The 22,083-nt window shown below is 40.9% G+C and overlaps 1 long non-coding RNA gene across 1 annotated transcript in view; it reads right to left on the bottom strand.

Annotated features, from left to right (window-relative positions):
* Positions 1–254: 254 nt before the first annotated feature.
* Positions 255–22,083, bottom strand: part of LOC309615341 — a 53,783-nt gene continuing 31,954 nt past the window's right edge. Inside the window, exon 2 of the long non-coding RNA XR_014236756.1 lies at positions 255–4,534. This is a non-coding gene — a long non-coding RNA (uncharacterized lncRNA). The remainder of the gene's footprint in view (positions 4,535–22,083) is intronic.

A 22,083-nucleotide genomic window follows, 5' to 3' on the forward strand; every position in this document is an offset into this window, starting at 1 on the left:
ACCAGCTCCCTTCCCGTCCAGGAGAGCACCTTTCCCAGGGCTGTCTCATCCCCCCAACCCACCCCCTGGAAAGCGACACTACCCTCCGTTCTCCAAAATGAAAAGGAGAACCTGCTAAAGTGATGGTTTGAAGGATAGTTTACTTCACTGTCAGCACCACAGGCTATTCTTTCCATAGGAATCATCTATTATCTACCACTGTATCAAGACTCTCAATTTCACAATCAACTTTTTTTTTTACACACACACACACACACACACACACACTGTGTTTTATTTTTACAAGAGGTAAATAGACTGACACCAAGCATTGTACATGGATGACCACAACAAAAGCAACAATGATTGCAATTACCAAACATGAAACACACTCATACTATGTCATAATATTGACATTCAGTCCAGTACTCCTCCACTGTAACAGCTCCTTTACTTTGCAGTGAAAATTGTCACAATCAACTTTTTACAGCAGAGAAGGAGACTAATTAAAATTGAGAGAAGGATCATGATTTTAGCAAGAAGTAAGAGGAAGTAAATAGATCGTTAATAAACGAAATGGAAATTAATTCATACATATGAAGAAAATTTCTCTTATGACTTAAATGGCTTTTCTGGACTTAGAGAGCGAAAAGTATAGAAAAATGGGACACTCTATCAAGATCAAAAACCAGTGAGAATTTAAACTCCTTTCACAAAACCAGTATTACCCTGACACCAAAGCCAGACAAAGATACCACAAGAAAATTGAAGGCTAATATCCCCGATGAACATAGATGCAAAAATCTTCAATAAAATACTAGCAAACCAAACTCAGCAGCACAGTGAAAGGATCATATACCATGGCCAAGTGAGATTTTCCCTGGGATGTGAGGATGGTGCAACATATACAAATCAATGTGATACATCACATTAACAGAATGAAGGGGAAAAAATACATGATCATGTCAATTAGACACAGAAAAAGCATTTGACAAAAATGCAACATCAGGTCTTGATAAAAAAAAAGTCAACAAAATAGGTATAGAAGGAACTTACCTCAGCACAATAAAGGCCATGTATGAAAAGCCCACAACTAACATTATAATCAATGAAGGTTTTCCCACTAAGATCTGGTACAAGGCAAGGATGACCTCTCTCAATACTTCTACTCATCATAGTACTGGAAGTCCTAATCAGAGCAGTTAGACAAGAAAAAGAAAAAAAAAGCATTCAGATTGGAAAGGAAGAAGTGAAATTACCTGTTTACAGATGACACGATCATATATGCAGAAAATCCTAAAGATGCAACAAAGTAACTCTTAGAACTAATAAATGAAGAAGAAAACATAAGGCAAAAGCTTCTTGACATTCATCTGGGCAATGATTTTTTTGGCTATGACACCAAAAGCACAGGCAACAAAAGCAAAAATAGACATGTGGGATTGCATCAAACTAAAAAGCTTCTGCGCAGCAAAGGAAGCAATCGAGAGTGAAAAGGCAACCTACGTGATGGGAGAAAATATTTGAAAACCATGTATCTGACAAGCAGTTACTATCCTACATATATATAGGAACTCATATAACTCAGTAGCAAAAAAACAAATAACCTGATTTTAAAATGGACAAAGGACCTGCATAGACATTTCTCAAAATAAGGCTTACTAATGGCCAACAGGTATGTGAAAAGGTTCAACATCACAAATCATCAAGAAAATGCAAATCAAAACCACAATATCACCTCACACCAAGGTCAAGAAGACAAAAGGTAACAGTGTCGACCAGGATGTGGAGAAAAGGAAACCCTGTTGCACTCTTGGTGGGATATAAATTGGTACAGCCATTATGGAAAACAGTATGAGGGTTTCTCAAAAAATTAAAAGTAGAGCTGCCATATGATCCAGCAATCCTACTTCTGGGATTCATATCCAGAGGAAATGAAATCAATATGTCAAAAGGATAACTGTTCTCCCAATGAACATGGAGTACAGCATTATTCACACTGACCAAGATATGGAAACAATCTAAATGTCTCTCAACAGATGAATGGATAAAGAAATGTGATAGATACTATATGTGTATCTCACAGGCAAAGAAGCATATATATACAATGTATATGTATACACACACACACACACGCAATGGGATATTATTCAGCATTAAAAAGGAAAGAAATCCTGCCATTAGCAACAACATGGATGAACCTGGAGGACCTTATGCTAAAGTGACATAAGTCAGACACAGAAAGACAAATATTGCATGATATCACTTGTAAATGGGATCTAAAATCTAAAAAACTCACAGAAGCAGAGAGTAGAATAAGGTTGCAGGGACAGAGGGGCAGGGAAATGGGAGATGTTGGTCAACGGGTTCAAAGTTTCAGTTATGCAGGATGGATAAGTTCTGGAGATCTAATGTACAGCAAGGTGACTATCATTAACAATACTGCATTGTATACTTGAAATTTGCTGAGAGTTAAGAGTTCTCACCACACACACAAAAGATAACTTTGTGAGGAATTGGATGTGTGAATTAGCTTGATTGTGGTGATTATTTCACAATGCATACATATAAGAAAACATCAACTGCACACCTTAAACATACACAACTTTTATTTGCCAATTACACCTGAATAAAGTTGGGGTAGGGGATGAAAGAGGACTTAACCTGATTGAGCACCATTACCGCGTGCCTGGCCCCTTACACACGTCAGCTCATGCCATCCTCACCACCAGCCACACCCAGGTCTTGTTACCCACTGTTACATATCAGGAACCTAGTCTCTGAGAAGTAAGGTAACTAGCTCAGGGTGTCACAGAAACTTAGTGATTACAAAAAATTTTAATGAAGTTAAATATTAATAAGTTCACTTAAATATCTTACCTTTATAAAGTGCTATAGAATAAACTATGTGTTGATACAAAAACAAAACAAAACAAAAAACCAATGAGAGGTCAATGGGAAGCAGAAACCAAGTATAAAACGCTTTTTCTTAAAAGAGAAAAACAAGAAATGTATGCCATCTTATTTGTCAGTTATACCTCAATAAAAAAAAATTTGTAAGAGGAAAACAAGAATTGAAAGCAGGGACTCAAAGAGATATTTGCACACTCATGTTCATAGCAGTATCATTCACAATAGCTAACAGGTGGAAGAAACACAGCATCCACTGATAGATGATGGACAAACAAAATGTGGTCCATCCATACCATGGAATATTATTCAGCCTTTAAAAGGAGGAGAACATGAATCCTACAACATGGATGAACCTTGAGTTAATGCCACGTGAAATAAGCCAGTCACAAAAGGACAAATACTGTATGATTTCATTAATGTGAGGTCCCTAGAGTATAAAGTTCATAGAGACAGAAAGTAGATGGTGGGTACCAGGGGCTGAGGAGGGGGAAACAGGGAGTTAATGTTTAATGGGGACAGAGTTCCAGTTTGGGAAGATGAAAAAGTTCTGGAGAGGATGGTGGTGAAGCTTGCATAACAATGTGAATGTACTTAATGCCCCTGAACTGTACACCTAAAAATGGTTAAGATGGTAAATTCTGTGTGTATTTTAACCACAATCGCAAAAATAAAACAAAAAGAAGAAAACAATGATAAATGCACCATTTACTAAGTTAATAAGTCAAATTCATTTCCAACTTCTGCAGAAAAATTAGAAAGCAATTTCATCTACTACTTTGAGGGAGCTTATAGGTACTAAATACTCCCAAATAATTTAAATAGAGAAACAATCATTAAATAATCTCAATATGGCTAATATTTACTATGATCAATTGGGACCAACACTTCGAAAATACCCTGTAATTTAATGTAACATGACCAGGAAAAAGAAATGGAGAATCAAAACAGAAGAAAGAATGATCTAACTGGTGTATCTAGAAAAACACAGCACTTGTAAAATTGTCAAGTATACACTCTTCACAAGATCATACTTATAAACTCAAGTTGTATGAATCAAAAACCATTCTCACTCAACATCGGAAAATAATCCAACAGAGATTCAACATTAGTTTATCTGATGTTTTGATTATCTGTTGTGCATCACAAAACACCCCAAAACTCAGTAGCTTAAAACTGTCACCATTTATTTGCTCTTGATTCTGCAGCCTGGGCCGGGCAGGTGGTTCTTCCGCTGTCTTTTCCTGTGGTCCTGCACGTGGATACGTGTGCGCTGTAGGTTAGCGAGGGTCCGGGCTCAGCTGGGACGTGGAACAGCTGCGCTTCTCTTTCGATACAGTTTCAGGCCCTCTCCCTCTTATTGTCCCTCTCTGCAGGGTCTAGCTGGTAGCCGGACTGCTGACCTCCTGGACCTCCGAGGACAGAAAGACAGAAACTGTCCCTCCTTGTTCACGCCTGGGCTTGCCGCCCCAGAACACGACTTCCACGGCTATCCATCGGTCCAAGCAGTCGCAGGGCCAGCCTGGATTCCAAGTGATGAGAAAGAGCCATCATCTCCTGACGAGGGACTGGGTTACACCGAACAAGAGCCCTGCGGGGTGTGGGATACAGCTGCAGCCGTCTTTGGACACGTGATCCACCGCATCTGGTGAAGGATTTGTGAAGGGCTTGATAAGCAAGTGAAACGTGTTAAAGGATTGCATGTAGAACCCACTTAAAGAGAAACTTCAACACAACCGAAATCTTGCATGGAAGATTTATTTTATCTCAAGGAAATGAAAAACAAGGCTGCTGCCTTATTGCATAGTTGGAAGATGAAATACGCAAAAGAGAAATATCCCTAAAGGTATTAGTTTATTCAACAAATACTTTTTGAATGCTTAATGTGCTGATCTTACACCACCAGGTAAAGTGTGATTTTCCAACGATTGCTCTAAAACCTTGATTCCAGCTTCTCTTCTAACTACAGCCAACATAATTTTTTTTTAAGGGATGAGCACATAGGAATCATAAAAATGGCTGTCATTTGTTGGGAGACTACTAGGTGTTAGGAATTATGCTAAAAGCACGGTCTCTCTGATCCTTTCAAAACCCTGCAAAGCAAACCCTATCATTTGCCATTTTACAGGTGAGAAAACAGATGTTTCCAGGAGCTAAATACCCTGAAAGTACACTGACTCCCCAAAATACTTGTTAATAGATTGACTGAGGGAGCCTTAGTTACTGAGGACATATGTTAGAAGTGTTCACTGCTTATATATATTTTTTAATGTCCAATTTTACCCGATTGTAATTACACCAGCCCTGGAATAAGCTGCCCCCTCATTAAGCTGTGAGGCTGTGGTCGGGTCTTGGAGCACACAGCACCTTTACCCGCTCGGACTGGACGACACCCATCAGGTCTCCACACGCTCAACAACATCACTCCATCCCGCACCCTAACACTGCAAGGCGGTGAAAGCTCCTCTAAGGAGACTCCCGAGGCTTGCTACTCAAGTCAGGGTGGAAAAACACCAAGCTCTTCTCAAGTAACCGCGCGATTGTCTTGGGTCCAGAATGGAAACTGCTTTCTCCCTCTTCCTGCCTTTGCCTCCCTCCAGGCTGTGGTGTGGATCTCTGCTGATGCAGACTTTCCCCTCCTTAGGGTGGGATGCTTCCTCGGGCATTCAGCGAGAGGAAGAGGTGGACGGAGCGTGGAGGCCTCGGGCGGGAGGCTGTGGATCTGAGGCCAGGAGTCCCCGGGGGAGGAGGAGCAGGGGGAGAAGAATGGGGCCCCCCAGGCCTGAGCAGATAAGCATCTCACATTCTCCCTCCTTTTCCTTCTTCCTGGGGCTGGCTGCTGGGCTCGCCCACCCTGCGCCTTTTAACTGTCAGGGAGCCAATGCCGGGCACTGGGCGAGCCACCGCCGATGACATGAGTTAAGTGTGTTCCAAATTGGCCTTCCTGCCTTTCTACAAGAAAAACAAACTTGAGCTGGACCCCAACAAACATGACAGGAAAAATAACAACCCTTGTCGAGGGCTGATACTGAGAGCGGTCAGGCTCTCCATCCCCCAGCGGCCCCTGCTGCGGATGGGGGCTGGGGGCAGGAATTCCAGCTCGGGAGCCTCCAGGGCGAGTGTCGGGGGCGCCACGTCGTTCCCTCTGAGGTCACCTGCGCAGGGCACCAGAGGAGGCCCCTTCCACATCCCACAGTGACCACACGACACTAGATGCTGCAGCATCAAGCCGACTCCACAGAGAGGGCAGTCGGTGGCTCGGGGTAACACAGCGACTAAGCAACAGAGCTGCATTCATTCTCAGCAGCGTCTGACTCCATAGCTCCTACTTTTATTTTTTGGCTACATTAGAAAAGTGAGAATTCAGAATGCACGCTACCGTTGGGCCCACTGCCCTAGATGCTACAAGTCATTAATGAAAACTACTGGCTTTATGATACAACAATAACAGGAAATGTGATCATTATTTGGAATAATGCTCCTTCATCAAACTTTTAATCCCTCCACAAGCCAGAGTCTGTTCTATTTTTCATGGATATTTTTCCAAATAAGACGGGCCAGTCACAAAAGGACAAATGCTTAATGATTCCATTTAAATGATGTACTTAGAGCAGTCAAATTCATAGAGACACAAAGTAGATGGTGGGTACCAGGGGCTGGTGGAGGAGGGAACGGGAGTTAGTGTTTCATGGGTACAGAGTTTCAATTTGAGATGATGAAAAAGTTCTGGAGATGGATGGTGGTGATGGTTGCACAACAATGTGAAGGCACTTAATACCATGAACTGTATGCCCGAAAATGGCTAAGATGGTAAATTTTAGGTTATGTATATTTTACCACAATTTTTAAAAAAGAATCAATATTGAGGTATTTAATAGATCTGTATTCAGTCCTGACCAAGGGAGAGAAAGTACTAAATTTTGCTGAAGTCTTCCCCCACGTGTGCACGCTGCTGGAGTCTTCAACTAGCAATAATGGGTATATTCAACATGTTAGCAACATCAGACCTGGGCTTGAAAGTGAGGTCTAGGACACTGGCATTAGGAGTTTTGCAGATCTATTTCTCTGAAGATTTTTAGAGCATTCCCAAGAGGCTATTTCACAGGCTGACACAGTCAGCCACTACCTCTTAAGGTTAGATTAAAAGACAAAGAACAACAAAAACTTGCTTTGCCTGTCCATGCTTTCCAGAAGAAAATGAAAATTTTTCGAGTTGTGCTCTTTCATACCTTGAAAACTTCTTCTAAACATGAACTCTTCCACTACCCTAACTCTCTTCTAGGAGGCCGGTATAAGTTCAATTCCAAAACGTGACAAGGACATTTTATTAAAACAGGAGAATTATGGAGCCGTCTCACTCGTAATTTTCTAAACCAAATATGAATGCACTCATTCCAGCAATATGGACAAATAATACTTTGCCTTTAACGAAGCATATTCTGTGAACGCGAGATCAGTTTTAATATTCAAAAATCAATTAGTCAACCAAGTAATCACTAAATTAAATAATTATTAACTTAACAGAATAAAAGAGAAAATTTATATGAACATATTGATATATGCATTAAAAAAAAGTTGAAGAAATGCAACATCCATTCTCAATAAAAACTCTTTGCAAACTAAAAATAGAGAAGAACTTCCTTCACCAACCAAAAGGTTATTTACAAAAACCCTACAGCAAACACCAGACGTGGTGGTGAAATGTTGAAAGCTTGCCTTCCGGGATCGGAACGAGACAAGGATGCCTGCTATCACTACTTCTGCTGTAATGGTGGTCTAAACTGGATGGCAAGGCAAGGAAAAGAAGTAAGTAAAATGTATATGTAATGGATGTAAGAAATACAAATCTAATTTACAAATAATGACTTTGTGTGAAGAAAATCCAAAGAGATATACATGTACAGTTTTAGAATTAATACATTCAATTAATTCTGACATAGATACAAGTGAAATAGTAGGACAACAGGGGTGCACTTCCCAGATAATATTTTGTGTGTTTTGGAAAAAGGAGGTGGGTAAAAGGAATAGGATTGTATGATTTGAAAATGGTTGGAGTTGGGTGAGATGTCTAGGGAGTCTGCTATACTATTCTACCTACTTTTGTATATGCTTGGAAGTTTTTATAATAAAAAGATTTTTAAAAAATAAGTAAGATTGGTTGCTGGATACAAGGTCAGTAGACTGAAATCAATTATAATTCTCTAAATCAGTAATAGGAGCTAGAAAATATTTTTAACATATCATTTACAATAGCATAAAAACATCAAGTGGCTAGGTATATTTCTAACAGAAATGCACAAGACAACTACACAGAAGATTGTAAACATTATTCAAGGAAATTGGAGAAGAGATAAATAAATGGAGGGGTATACTATGTTCATGGATTAGAAGACTCGATGCTGTAAAAATGTCAATTCTTACCCCCAAATCCTGCACAGATTAAATGAAATGCCTGTCAAAATCCCCATGGCGTGTGTGTGTGTGTGTGTGTGTGTGCGTGTAACTTGAGAAACTAAGTAAAATAGAGGGCTAAGGACTAGGAAAAGCCAAGATCTTGAAGAAGAAGTACAAAGAAGTACAAGGTGAAAAGACTTGCTCTACCAGATATGAAGACTCATTATGAAACTACAATATCAAGACAGCGTGATGCTGGCACAAAGATAGGAAAAAAGACCAGTGGAATAGAATCGATAGCCAAAGAGAGACCCTCATATATCCAACCTCTGATATTTGGGAAGCCATTTTAAAGTATACATCTCACACCAGGTCTAAAACTAAATTCCAAAAAGATTTTAGATCAAAATGTGAAAGGAAAACAATAAAATGTCTAGAAGATAGCACAGGAGGGTAGCTCCATGGCCTGTGGTAAGGAAAGATGTTTTTAAATACACAAAGAACACAAATGATGAAAGAAAAAGATTGTATACATTGAACTACATTAAAAATAAGAATTTCTGCTTATCAAAGGCACAAATCAGTGAATGAAAATATAAGCCAGAGAGTAGAAGATACTTGCAACATACATAAACAACAAAGGGCCAAGAACATAAGAATTCCAAATCAATAAGAAAAATAAAGATAACTCAGTAAGGAAGTGGGCAAGGTGTCTAAGAGGCACTTATGAATTCGATGGCCAATAAAGAGCTGCAGAATGATTTGAAATAATTCATAATAGAGGTCCCCATTTCAGAGGGGCTTAAATACCACAGATAGAATAAAGTAAAATCAAATGCCTTAAAAATACATACCCAGCATCCAGGTGAGCAAACTTCCTGAAATAGGGCCTCTCTGTTCATGAAGTCTCATTCTTTTTTCTCTTGACTTTCACCCATGAATAATGAAATAATGGCTATTTCATTTAGGTCAACTGATTTGTAAGAGTTATTTGATGTCTGGAAAGCCTTTTGGATCTTTTTTTCAAACCTTTTAATGCCTTTTTTGTTAAACTTTTCATTTTTCTAAAACTATGCTCAGCTCTGACTTCAAAATAGTTAGTGTCTCACATGAATGAGATCAACTCCCTGCCTGAAGTCATAGAGCTCTCTTCAGTCCTATGGAGGAGTAATAATTAAAGTTAATCTAAGCCACTTTTAGCATTAAAACCTTGTGTCTTTTCCCCAAGTATACTGAAGGTGTTTTAATTAATTAAAAATAATGGTCACAGCAGCAGTCAAATGTTTAAAGAAATTAAACAATCAGCCATTAAAGTTATACATTGCCCAAATATGAAACTGTAAAGATTTGTGTTTATGAATATCATATTGCTTTGATTCTGTTCCATTTCCATCAAGTTCCTAGGCATTTATCAAGAATTACCAGCCTAAAAAATAATAAGTATTGGCAAGTATGTGGAGAAATTGGAACCCTTGTGCACTGCATGTGGAAATGTTAAAGTGGTACAGCCACTGTGGAAAACAGAATGGTGATTCCTCCAAAAATTAAACGTAGAATTGCCACATAATCCAGCAATTCCACTTCTGAGTTTATACCCAAAAGAACTGAAAGCAGGGACTCAAAGACATATTTGTACACTCATGTTCATAGCAGCATCATTCACAACAGCCAAAAAGTGGGAACAACCCCAAATGTCCACTGATGGATGAATGGATAAGCAAAATGTGGTCTCTACATGCAATGGAATATTATTCAGCCTAGAAAGGAAGGAAATTCTGACACACATTGCAACATGGATACCCCTCGAGGACATTATGCTGAATGAAACAAGCCAACAACAAAAGGCCAAATATTGTATGATTCCACTTACATGAGGCACCCAGAGTAGTCAGATTCATAGGGACAGAGGCTGGCATGGTGGTTTCCAGGGGCTGGGGGTGGGGGAGGGGGAGTCAGTGTTTAATGGGGACAGAGTTTCAGTCTGGGGAGATGAAACAGCTCTGGAGATGGATGGTAGTGACGGTTGTACAACAATGTGAATGTACTTGGTGCTACTGAACTGTATACTTTAAAAGGGCTAAAATGATAAACTGTATGTCACGTGTATTTTACCACATAGCACAGGGAGATCAGCTCGGTGCTACAGGGGTGGGATAGGGAGGGCAGGAGGGAGATGCAAGAGGGAGGAGATATGGGGATGTATGTATATGTATAGCTGATTCACTTTGTTATACAGCAGAAACTAACACACCATTGTAAAGCAATTATACTCCAATAAGGATGTTAAAAAAAAAAAGGATAAAGCAAAAACAGAAAAAAGAAGTACCAGCTTAGATGATTATAATAGTGTTGTCCTAATGAGGCCAGTATAAGAATCAAGAGTTAATATACGTAAAGCCCTTGGAACAGTGCCCGATACTATAGTTAGTACACACACAAAATTAGCCATTACCATCATAATCATGATTGCCATTAAAGCTATTCTCTCCTACTGACATGTTTTATTCCATAGTTTCACTATTTTAAATACAAAATGTTCCGGCTGTAATGAAAAGTGATCTCAATAGATGGCTCTCTGGCACTTGGACCTTCCTCAAGGGAACCTGATGGCTCTGTTGCAGGGCAGACGCAAAGGTTTTCAAAGCCCTGCAGAGCCTGAACCAAAGAGCCCGGAACCAGAACAAGTTCTGCCTCTGCTTTCCATCTCCCCCACATCTGGAGCCACGCCAACTCTTTCTTGGATAATTTATAATAACTCACTCTAAAAGATAACAGAAAATGCAAGTTAAAATAATAAATTATCTTCAGTCCATAAAACACTCATTCAGTCCCCCGCTTTCATGCGGTTCTGCTTTTCAATCCTAGGAATGATTCTGGCACAGGGGTGTTATCTCCATTCACAGGAAGGAAACTAAACCTTGGAGCAGGTGAGTACCTCGTCTGGTGGGATACAGGGTGTCCATGAAGATACAGAGGACACCCAACCCCCTGACTCATGGCTCTACAATTTGCAATATGTACTTCAAAAGTTAGAAATAAATCTATTTTTTTACATCAAAGGAAAAAGGAATTAGAGACATTGACTTGTCAAACTAAAACGAAGTGCTTTTAAGACAAAATTTGAGACCCTGGATGTTGATGAGCTCGGAAAATTCTACATCACACGAGGCCCAGCCTACGCCTTGTGAATTCTACTCATTGTTGCGGATGGCTCCAAAATCCAGCTTTTTGTCTAAGAAATGCGGGCAACCCTGCAGACTGGGGAAATCAACAAACTTCGGAAGAACTGTTTCTAAGACAACCCTATCCAACCTCAAAGAAACACAGAAGGAAACAGATCTAGAATCCCCCATATTGAAAATGTGATAAAATAGACCATAAGGAACATGCAGCCCTGGGAGAGTAGCCAACAGGTAAGCTAGCATCAGGTGAGCCCTGGAATGGGGAAGCGAGGCACCTGGCCTGAGCCACCTTCTCCAGGTCGGGTCTCCAAATGGCCCAACTTAATGTACCTATGCAGTGATCAACTCATTGTGCTGAATAATTCTGATACTGGCATTGAGAGCTTACTAATTAATTTCTTTAATATTGCAGGTTTCAAAGAATAAAGCAAAGGCAACCAGAGATCAAAGAAAAAGAAAATACACCATTTGCAGCAACATGGATTCAACTAGTAGAGATTATCATACTAAGTGAAGTAAGTCAGAAAGAGAAAGACAAATACCATATGATATCACTTATATGTGGAATCTAAAATATGACACAAATGAACCTATCTATGAAACAGAAACAGACTAACAGACATAGAGAACAGACTTGTGGTTACCGAGGGGGAGGGGGAGTGGGGGAGGGACGGATTGAGAGTTTGGGGTTAGTAGATACAAACTATTACATATAGAATGGATAAACAAGGTCCTACTGTATGGCACAGCAAACTATATTCAATATCCTGGGATAAACCATAGTGGAAAAGAATATAAAAAAGAATGTATATGTGTGTATCAGTGAGTCACTTTGCTATACAGCAGAAATTAACACAACATTGTAAATCAACTATACTTCAATAAAAAGAAAGACAAAGAAAGGAAGGAAGGAAGGAAGGAAGGAAGAAAGGAAGAAAGGAAGAAAGAAAAGAAGGAAAAGAAAGAAAGAGAGTCAAGTTATTATTTCCCGGCCAGGCAAGGAAACACACAGCAATAAAGAAATCTACTGAGTAGTTCTCTCAGGGGGAAAGTCAGGGGTTGAAGATGGTGGAGGCTAGGTGTGCTGGTTATGTTAACTAAGGAATGAAGGTTAGCACTCTGAGGAGGGCAGAGTCTAGAGTAAAAGACGGGTTAAAAAAGCCCCATCGTCCATTGGCCAAGAAACAGTGTTCAGTGAGAGCCAGTTAGGGTCTGATGTACGAGGTCCCTCAAAGTTCATGGTGTTTATCTGAGTCAGCTGGTTAGCGCCAGTTCTGATGAAACACACTATTCCGTTTTGGCAAATGCTGATAGAAATGGAAACTGTTCCTTACACATAGTTGATAACAACCACATGCAACGCAGGACGTCAGGTTGGATACTTACTTGCAAAACCAGCAGTCAGGACATTTGGGGGAAATCTGAATATGGTTTGGAGAGGCCATGAGAAGAAAATCGATTGAAATGGAAATGGCTGGCTGACAAAACAGGTCACAAAACAGTGTGTACCGTGTGATATCATTCTGATAATAATAATAATAATGGACTTATTTGCACATAGAGAAAGATACGCAGAAGGATACACACAAGTGTCAGAGGAGCGAGTTGAAGTGAAGGAGCGGGATAGGTTTTAATTTTTTATTTTTGCTCTACTTTCTGATTTTCTACCATGACCACCTGTTCTTATTGTAATAAAAGTTCTTGTTGTGGACCGATGCAGCGGGAATGAACTCACTTTTCTCTCCCCTGAGGATCTAGAGTGGAAACCTGCTCTGAGGTTATACTGGCTTCCAGACAGACAGAAATGACAACGTGACTCCTGAGACCTGATGGGTTTTTGCCTCAAATCCACAGCTCTGGCCTCACCGAGTGACAGCCCCAAACGAGTCAGCTCTGAAGGTGACTGTGGGACGTTAAGAACATTTTGGGAACGCATGCAGTCACATGAATACCTGGCAGGTCGGCATTTCCGTGGTCATCCCCCAGGCCAAAGCAAGCCGGCCCCTCTCGTGGAACAGCCTGGACACCGACACCAGGAATTAAAGACCAAGCACAGAGCAGCAAGTGACCGTCAGGCCTCCTAACTCTCAGGGTCAAAAACTAGGCTTCATGACAGGGAGACACGACTCCCACTGATTTATCTTTCCTTTATCCTGTAACTGGTGATTTCAAATCTATTCTGTGACTGTATCAGTAATAGCTGGGTGGAGATTTTTTTAGATGCACAGGAATGTCTTTTCTAATCCAGATTAGACCTGTAATTTGCAAATCTCAAGAGACCAAGCAGGATGGTAAGGGCAGACCCCAGGTTTATCAAGAAGAAAGAGGGGGCAAAGTTCAAAGATTCGGAAAAATCAAAACAGGCAAGGACCGGATGGTATTAACTTAAATAAACCAAATGTAGGGTTAAATAGGCCTGCTGGTGTTAAAGGTGACATCATTACTCAACTTCAGCCTTCTCAAACAATGAAGAAATGTGAATAAAATTACCTACTAGCATAAATCACGCTGACCCAACCCAAATACCAGGGAGGAAGAAGGAATTACCTACTCGGACAATCAGAGATAGATGAGTTCCCTGGGCTTCTAGCAGAAGCAGCAGAGGTTAACCTGGCCTTAACGCAGCAACTCAGGCAATGAGAGAGGGCAGAGGGGCAGGAGTTCAGAACCACCTAAAATGTCCCACTGAAAGAAAGCTTTTGTCATATTTAATATTATGTTATTTTAAGAATATAAAATGGAATATAAAAATGGATAGCCTTTATGCCAATTGTGTTTTTTTAAAGGTAATAATACATGGTTAAATAAAAAGTTTTTCTCCCAAATTTCTAACAAAAAATATATCTTCTCCATCAACTTTATCTATGGTCATTATTTTAAGCTTCTTTCAACTTTCAAGTAATGCATACACTTATTAGATGATAAAGTTGGATGACAGAACTTGTATATTAGTTTTTTCTACCCATTTCCATAGTAAGTGTTCAATAAATGCTAAATTAATCACTTTGGGTTGCTTCTCTAATAATTTATTCTTTAGAATTTTCAGATCATAAAGAAGCTATGCACCAACTAAACAAACTTGTACTGTAAAATGTGACTTGCCATATCATATTTGCTTACATAATAGTTAAGTTTTTATTTTAAAATACTTAAAAAAATCATTTAGGAGGTGGGGTGTCCCAGAATGGAATACAGACCATGACAGGAGAATTGAACTGTATTACAAATGGATGAAACCACCTCACTCAACGGGTGGAGAGACTGGGGGGGGGGGGGGAGGTACTGACCTAAGTAACTTTGGAAATGAGTGGAGTCTGTAAGATTAAAGGCAAATAAAACTGTGTAGAGCCCTGTACTCTGATGAAATGGCTCCCCATGGGAATGCAAGTTAACAATTCTGATACCACTATACATGTACACTTGAATTGAACAATTAAGCAAATGGATGGCAGGTCAGGGGGTCATATTTGTCACTGCTGGAGTGGGTGTGTACAGAGAAGCAAGAAGAAGGCACCAGAGTAACCAACGTGGTAATATCGTTGGAGATTTCAGGATGAACTCACATTTAGTTTATTTATAGATACAGATGCTCACATACAGAAATACTTACAGATATATGTATACACACAGGTTAGTGTACACACAGACATTTCCTTGCTCTCTCAGCTACAAGAGCCTAGAAGCAATGATACCCCAATACCGACAAGCACGTCAAGCACCCAGATTTGGTTTCTAACACCACTCACCAATACGAGGAACCAGAGCTTCTTGGAGAAATGGCTGCTTCTAGGACTGGGGCAGGGAATATACAAGATAAGTCTGGAGCACTCCATAGTACCAGGAAATAAGGAAATGCTTGAAAAACAAAAACAAAAAACCCACGTTGATGGGAATATGCCAAAGGAGTCCAGTAGAGAGCTCTTGATGGCAAAAGCTGGAACAATTTCAGCCACCAAATAAAATAAGTCAGTATCAGATTATAACCCAAGGCATAAAATGAATACCCACGAGTCCATACTGATACAGATGAATAATAAATAAATGGGGGAGAAGAGACCCATCTCTCATGCAGAAGACCTCCAGACAATTTAGGTAGACACTCCACCCTGAAGGAGGTGAAGCGTGACCCTCGATCCCTGAAGAGTTCACTGCACAGTGTAGCTTAATTGCAATAAGCACAGTGAGGAAAGTGGGGAAAGTAACTTGACAGTGGAGAAGTCTGACCAGCACGGCTTGGGCAGGAGATCAAAGTCAACGCCAACAGTGGTGTCACAGCAAGAGTGCTGGCCCAAGACGTGACGTGATGAAAACAGCACCTGACCTCTGAGGTCTCCCTGTAAACCATATCCCCATGCTAAGCTAATCACGAGAAACACGGGGAAAGAACTGCTGAGGAGTAGTCTCCAAAAACACTGGACTAGCGCTCCTCAGAACCGCGGAGGACGCCAAAAACAAGCAAGGCCTGAGGGACAGAGGACACAGGGTGACTAAACGTAACACGGGACCCTGGATGGGATCCCGGAACAGAGAAAGGGCATTAGGGAAAACTAAGGAATCGGTATAAAGTATGCACTTTAGCTAATAACCATGCCTTGGTTCACGATGGTAACAAGCATCCCATACTAACCTCAGATGTCAGTGATGGGGAGGCAGGGTTTGTGTGAACTCTCTGCACTGTTTCCACAATTTTCCTGTAAATTGAAAACTGTTCAAAATAGAGGAAATTTATTTTAAACAATTTAAGCAATACTAGACAATATCCCAAAAAGGTGAAATGACATCTCTATTTTCCAGAAAGACAAAAAAGTAGAAGACTTGAGGGCAAGTTGTCATCACATCAAAATATTATCCCAAGGCTCATTTAAACATCTCTGTCCTTCTTGAAAGTGAGGACATGGAAGGACTACTCAAATTGTTGTTGAAAGAGTTAACAGTAAGCACCAGAACAAAATTTTTTTTTTAAATCAAGGGATAATGGGGTATGTTGTTTGCTTACTGAAGTAACTAGTGTGTCTTTTGTTCCACAGACTTTGATACTGGCCAAACACCAAAAAAACTAAACCACTGGACGTAAAGGGCTTTGTTAGATATAGTGTAAAATATTGATCCAGGGACTTCCCTGGTGGCGCAGAGGTTAAGAATCCACCTGCCAAGGCAGGGGACACAGGTTCGAGCCCTGGTCCGGTAAGATCCCACATGCTGAGGAGCAACTAAGCCCGTGCGCCACAACTACTGAAGCCCGCGCTCTAGAGCCCGCGAGCCACAACTACTGAGCCTGCGAGCCACAACTACTGAAGCCCGCGTGCCTTGAGCCCATGCTCCACAACAAGAGAAGCCACCGCAATAAGAAGCCCACGCACGGCAACGAAGAGTAGCCCCCGCTCACCACAACTAGAGAAAGCCCGTGCGCAGCAATGAAGGCCCAACACAGTCAAAAATAAATAAATAAAATAAATAAATTTTTTTAAAAAATAAAATATTGATCCAAAAGTAAAATAATAAAAAATTTTTAAAAATATTGATCCAGTGTACAGGCTCTGATGACATCATAGCTAAAGGGACACAGCCCTCAGAAGGAGATCCAGAATCCAGGAGAATGTTTTTAATGAGCTTCCCCAAAAAAGACTCCAAAAGTGATGTGAAAAGGTTTTGCAAATAAAAAGTACAGACTAGGAGAAGACTTTGAGGAGGAGGCGTGTACAGAGAAGCAAGAAGAAGGCACCAGAGTAACCAACGTGGTAATATCGTTGGAGATTTAAGTAGCAAAGACAAAAAGGCTGGAGACACCGAGGAGGAAGGGGCTTGGGCGTGGGTAGCACACCACGATGACGAGCTCTGTTATCCAAGCACAGAGCGGTCCAGCTCCCTCATTCCACCCGCCCGCCGCGTGACTGTCTTCTCCTCTGTCTCTGTGAATCCATAACAAGATTTTTTAAACCTACTAATTTCATCATTTCTGGCTCTAGTTACAAGATCGTTTTCTAGAAGACCTGATCTTGATTTTCAAGAAAACAACAGATACATACTGCATTCTACTGAGGTTCCCTTACTGCCTCCCAAGGAGAGAGACTACGGGCCTCCCAAGAGAAGAATCAAACATGAGAATAACTTATTCAGAAGTGGGTAGGATCGTTCCAAAATTCACCATCAGTAAAAGTTTTCTTCCTATTTTTACTAAATAACTGAAAGGGAGGAAAAAAAGAAAGTTCCACAATTCAGTGATTCCCAAGATTTGGCAAACTAAAACCTGCATTTCTTTTCCACCTAAAGAAGTCCTATTAACATTTGTGGTAAACATGAAATACTTCTTTTTGAAAGCAGTTTCAGGATTTACTCAGGTTCACAATACCAATTTTTGCCTTGCAATTGAACATAGGTGGTACATCAACCCTGAGAAAAAATGAACCTGAACTAGCAAAACAGTAACAACAAGCAAACAACAACAGGTGAGAATGAATAAGATGCAGTTGGGGAGAACTACAGAGCTGGGAAAAAGCAAACACACACACACACACACACACACACACACACACACACACACACACTCGTTCACTCAACACTGACAGCAGTTCTTTTTTTAGCAAATACCCAAATCCCTACACAGCTAAGAAACACCTCACTGGGGCAAATTAAAACCCACCTAAAAGTAAGCAACCAGCTTCCAGGATCTGGGACCTCTGCTCTGTGCACGGCTAGAGCCCCTGGGTTTCCCTCTCTGGCCAGTGGTGGTGGTCATACCTCACCACATGCTGGGGGCAGGAGCTGGCACAGGGCAGAAAGGTCACTGGAGCTGGAACAGGTATGACAGGTTTCCACGGGAACCGCCACTGAAACAAGTCACCTAGAGTGAGTCACATCCCGGGACCATTCCTCCAGGTCTGGATTTTTAATAGCTCACGTTTCCTAACGTTTGCAGGAGTGAACCAGCTGGCCCAGGCCTGGAGCAGGGGTGGTAGGAGAGGGCAGGCCCCCTGAGGCCCCCTGTGGCTGTCTTCCTGGACTCAATGCCACCGTTCCCAAGAATGATGAATGACTTCTTTAAGCCCGGGTCAGATCAACCAGAGACTTTTTAAGACCTGAAGAGTTCTCACCATGTTGTCAAGTGCTTGATGCCATGGGGGGCGGGGGGAGTTTAACCAGGCCAAGGACGGAAACTTCTTTGAGAAAACTGAGCACAGTGACTTGCAAGTTCTGAACAAAAGCCTTAGATTATTCATACTAGCCTGAATAACCCGAATACCATGGGCCAGGTTACAGACGTCTCAGTGGAGGAAAGCAAAGGGCGATTCCTTCCCAGGCATGTTAAATTTGTTTGGAATCAGGGCAAACTGACTGTCCTCTAGCCAGCCTCTTCCACTCCCCCCAGCCTCGTCCTAATCCTCATTGTTAAACTTCATTAGCAGGATTTAAGATGTCTACCACCCTTTATGGGGAAAAGACTGCTCTCTGCATTGCCTTATACAAAATAGGGCCTCCATAAATGTTTGTTCTAAAGGTCTGTCACATGATATCTGATCCCTCAAGGACCTCTTATCCTGCTTTCATCGCTAGCCAGGTGGGTGTGAAAATGAAGTGCCTTCTCTTTGGAGGTGGAGGGTCCTTCCAGATAGCTCAAGGCTGGGTGATGGATAATGCGCAAAGGAAAACAACACCTTAACTTGGAACCAGAAATCTGCATCTGATGGGGCCCTCACTGGGAGGGACTGGGGCTGCAGGGAACCTGTGGGAGAGAAACTCTGAGCTTACATGTTCGCAGGAGCCTCGGGCTGAATCGCAGGAGCCTCGCGCTGAATTTTGAAACCCGCCACTCTTTTCATCTCGCACTTAGTACATTTCACGTTTGGTTTCTGAGTGAATGAGAATAAATAAGGAACTAAAAATCATCCGACGACTAGGAGAACAAGGAGAACAGCATTGTTTAAATCCAGAGCGCTCAGAGGTGCACACCACTGCAGCCCGGAGACCTGGTCCCTCAAACGTAGGTGATCCCGGCCAAATTGTGAACCCAAAGAAAAGTTTCAAAGTGACTATAAGAGAATCACCTGGAATAATGGAGATTTTGTAAACCCCAGAGCTTTGCCTTCTAGAGAGATGCTAGAGCACAGTGGTCAGAGCAGCTGGCAGACGGCCTGGGTTCAAGTCCAGCCCTGCAGCTCTGGGGCAGTGGGTGGTGACACATCACCTTGTCACTCCGTGCCACAGCGCAACCCTCACCCCTACCCCCCGTCTATAAAGTGAGAGCAATGACGGTAGCTGCCCCATACGCTCGGTGGGAGGACTGATCACATTAATATATACCAAGCATTTAGAAACATGCCTGGTATTATATGTGTTAGGCATTATATGTGCCCCCGCTCGCCGCAACTAGAGAAAGCCCGTGCACAGCAACGAACACCCAACGCAGCCAAAAACAAATAAATAAATTTATTTATTTTAAAAAATACATATGGATCCCATGTGATTCAGCTATAAAGTTTTGTGTTTTGCTTTGCCTTTTTAAATTCTTTTATTAAACAAAAACTTGGAGGCCTAAAAAATCTTTTTGCTTTTACATCTTGGTTATGATAAATGGCAAATCAGAAATTGGTTTTGAAAACACAGAAGAAAATTTTAACAATTTTAACAAATCATGGAGGAAAATATATTAATAAAGTTTACTTATATAGTTGAAATTTGAACAGAACACTGAGGTGAGGGGAGTTCATTCCAGATAAAATTCTGGGAACTTTCAGATTCCTATGGCTGTTTTCTTCTCAGAGAAGAATTTAATTAGCACCTGAACACCAGGAGAATCTAGTAAGAAAATATAATTCAACTAAAATACAGGAGACTCATAGCACAGGGAACTATATTCAATATCTTATGATAAAACATAGTGGAAAAGAATATGAAAAAATAATGTATATATATTTATAGCTGAATCACTTTGTTGTGCAGCAGAAATTAACACAATACTGTAAAACAACTATGCTTCATAAAAAAAAGAAAGAAAGAAAAAATACAAAAGAGGAGACTCAAGTCTCAGTACTGGCTTCATCACCAACCTGATGCCTTAGACAAATTATCTTCTGTTTTGTGCCCCAATATCTTCATGTATCAAATGGGGATAAAACACATATGGCAAAGTAAGTCTGAGAATTAAAACATGGTTTTAATAATTAAAGTTTTAAGTGACCATAAGATGTGTTGTTTTTCTCCATTAATAAAAGAGATTCAGTCACTCTCTTTAAAGCTATTTGTAGAAAAAAATCATGATTTTATAAAAATTCAAGCAAAAGAGAACTTTTAAAGTGAAAAATAACTGTCCCACCCTCTCCACTCCTCACCTGCAATAACTTTTAATAATATTCTGCCATCCTGAAATCTCTTTTAAAAAAAACACATAGCAAATCCACTGCTTATCTTATAAAGTTAAAAATCCAAGCTACCCAGTTCTCTCAGGGTTACTTGAGATGTTGCCTCCTGGGCTTGAAGTCCTAAAAAGTTCTGCTGAAGAAAACATAACTCTCAAAAAAAAAAAAAAAAATCCAAGCTACCATATGATTATTTTAGCCCATTTCTGTCTACTATTCTCCTGCCTTAGGGGCAACTACTTCAGATAGCTTATTTATTTATTTAACTTAGGACAAGTTAAGGCAGAAGCCAGATGCTTTTCACGTGATCTCTTTCACGCTTCAACTTAACTGCATTTCTCTGTGTGATGTTATCTCTTCTAGAGGTTCCTAGAGCACCAAAGACTATTTTTGTATTTGTCTGTATATGTGAGAGCTGCTAATTGAAGTATCTGAGCAGATACTTTATTTTTTTGAATTTTATTTCTTTTTATACAGCAGGCTCGTATTAGTTATCTACTGTATACATATTAGTGTATACATGTCCATCCCAATCTCCCAGTTCATCCCACCACCCCCCGCTCCCCTTTCCCTGAGCAGATACTTTAGGCAGGACAGTCGTGTAATGTTTTTTCAGAAACCCTTACGTTATTGGAGAATAAAGATGTTTTCCTAAGAATCGGAGGCACTGTCGCTGATACTCTAACAATTTCTGGGCAGTGGCCTGAAGGAAAGACAGCAGCCCTGGTGTGAGCGGACGCTGCCCTCGTGGCCGGTATGGTACGTGGCAGGCTCAGCCCCAGACCCAGCCGCCGCTGGCAACAGCCTACCCGCTCTCCCCAAGCTGTGATGCCCCACGCGCTAGCTCACGGGCAAGGCCACCACCCACCATTCTGTGATCACACTGCCTCGTCATGTGACGTTCGTACACGGCAGGCTGGTTCAGAGGGAGAGGATTCTCCTTCTGTAAATGGGATCTGGGAGACCATTCTCATTGCCTACCTTGCTGAGTACGGGGAGTGTGGGCTGGGCGGTAGTTTTTACCGTGAGCTTTTCTTTCGTAGGGGCTATTCACTTTGAAGTAAGCAACTAAAATCAGCACTGGCTTGAAGTTAAACGTAATTATTTTTGAGTCTAAATCTGTGATATACACACACATATATGCAACACACAAAAGTAATGACAAAAATCGAATATTCAGTAACATTTATATATCACAAGCTTAACAAAAAGAAATAGAGCATCACAGACCCATTTGCAAACTCCCCATCCCCCAACCCCATTCC

The sequence above is a fragment of the Balaenoptera borealis genome (genome assembly GCF_965194805.1).
Source record: "Balaenoptera borealis genome assembly, chromosome: 17".
Taxonomy (NCBI): domain Eukaryota; kingdom Metazoa; phylum Chordata; class Mammalia; order Artiodactyla; family Balaenopteridae; genus Balaenoptera; species Balaenoptera borealis.